Genomic DNA, 2406 nt, shown 5'->3' on the forward strand with positions numbered 1-2406 from the left:
TCTAAAGATCTTTGTAAGTTGCTGAATTTCACAGATAATGACATAATTACCTCGTGCTACGGATGAAAGCAAAGCAACAGTTAAGGAGTGGCATATTTTACCATGACAGACACGTACACAGCATCGAATACCACGATGTGAGTGAAAGCTGCTCTCACTGTATTGTCCGGTGTCTGGTAATTCCTTTGATACCGACATCAAACCAAAAAAAGAATCCTGACCACAGAGTGTGGGTAATTATGTCAAATGTCACTGGCAATGTGCATTCAGCTGATTGCAACTGTTAAAGCAAGTAACTGAGCATGCGTACATGTCATACGGGAGAGTTCCAATCTGGGGTGGATAACACCTTATAGGAAAGCTCTATATTCAATCTCCTCTTACCATTCTCTTCACTCCTTTCTCTGACAAAGTCTGCCTATATTTGTATTCAATACAACTCTACCTTCATCTTTTCTCTACTGCCAGTCATCACTTTACCCTCAGGTCATTTACTGTCCTCTATCTCCGTTACCATTGTATTCCTCTATTATTATCCACCACTTTCTCACCTTCACCCTACTCATTTCTGTTTCTATCATCATCCTTTTGCTCCTTTCACCCAGCTATCCTCATTCTTTTCTCATCATTCTCATATTCATCTTTATCTCACTGATTTGAGTACATGTTTTAGAATAGTGAATATCCTTTGTTGTTATAGTGGGCAAGACAATCCCTCATGCTACTAGTACCCTCTGAAGTGGTCAGTGAATGAACAGATGAAGTGTAGAGTTGAGAGGCCTTAACCATTTAACATTTAAGCTGGCCATATCTGGCTCAAAATGTTCTTGTTTTATGTGTCCAGATCTGGCCTCTCAAACTTATCCTACAAGATCGTTCAAAGATAAACAGATACATCATTGAAATTTCAAAGCTGTGAGACAATGCATGATCAATTCAAAACCATGTGAATAAATAACAATACATTTGACAGAGTAATCTGAATGCTAAAGGGTTAATTGTCTTGTTGAGAACATGGCAACATGACATATTTCTAGTGCTGGTTCCACAATGCATTCTGTAATGCAGATGGTGATAAGAAGGGTACTCAACTGTAGAAACCAAGCCAAAAATGAACCAGTGGGGCAGTAGCTCTTGATAACGCCATCCTGCTCTCAAATCATGGAAAGTGGATGTAAAATGATGATGATGATGACAACTCATTTTCACTAGACATTTTTTTTTTTGACTATTCAGATCATCATTATCGCCGTCATCACCATCATCATCATTTAATGTCTGTTGTCCATGGTGGCATAGGTTGGACAGTTTGACCAGAGCTGGTGGGATGGGTAGCTGCACCAGATTCCAGGATGATTTGGCATGGTTTCTACAGCTGGATGCCCTTTCTAATGCCAACCACTTTACAGAGTGTGCTGGGTGCTTTTACATGGCACCACCCGGGCACTTTTACATGACATCACACTAGCAGTGCACCAGTGGTTTCTAAATTTGTTTTATTCAATATATATCATCATCATCGTTTAACGTCTGCTTTCCATACTAGCATGGGTTGGACGATTTGACACGACTGGCGAACCAGATGGCTGCACCAGGCTCCAATCTGATCTGGCAGAGTTTCTACAGCTGGATGCCCTTCCTAACGCCAACCACTCCGAGAGTGTAGTGGGTGCTTTTATGTGCCACTGGCACGAGGGCCAGTCAGGCGGTACTGGCAACGGCCACGCTCAAATGTGCCACCTGCACAGGAGTTAGTCCAGCCACACTGGCAACGACTTCGCTCAAATGTTTTGTTCACGTGCTATTGGCATAAGTGCCTGTAAGGCAACGCTGGTAACGATCACGCTCAAACGGTGCTTTTTACATGCCACTGGCATGGAAGCCAGACAGCTGTTCTGGCAATGATCCCGCTCGGATGGTGCTGTTAGTGCTCCACTGGCACGGGTATATATATATATATATATATATATATATATATATATATATATATGTACATGCTATATATATATATATATGATGGACTCTCCTGTCGAAGAAGATGTATGAGTGTTCAGCTTTTGCTGAGCAACCTACATGAATGATTTGTTTACACTGATCAAAAGTACATACTGTACATTAGCTAACTCCCTCCATCAAATCGAGATTGCTTGAACAGGTGCACTGTGTTTTACATGTCAAGTGTCAAAGTGATTGCAAAGTGATATGACATGAACTGTTTTGGTCAATAACAACCGCAACACCCAGTCTAGGAATTGAAATCGCGATCTCAAGATCATGAGTGCAGCACTCTAACCATTAGGCCAAACATCAGCACAATGTATGTGTGTGTGTATATATCTATATATATATATATATATATCTTATCTGCATCTTGGAGACTTCGTCGTAGTATGTCAGCGGAGAGAA

The sequence above is a fragment of the Octopus bimaculoides genome, chromosome 6 (genome assembly GCF_001194135.2).
Source record: "Octopus bimaculoides isolate UCB-OBI-ISO-001 chromosome 6, ASM119413v2, whole genome shotgun sequence".
NCBI classification, from domain to species: Eukaryota; Metazoa; Mollusca; class Cephalopoda; order Octopoda; family Octopodidae; genus Octopus; species Octopus bimaculoides.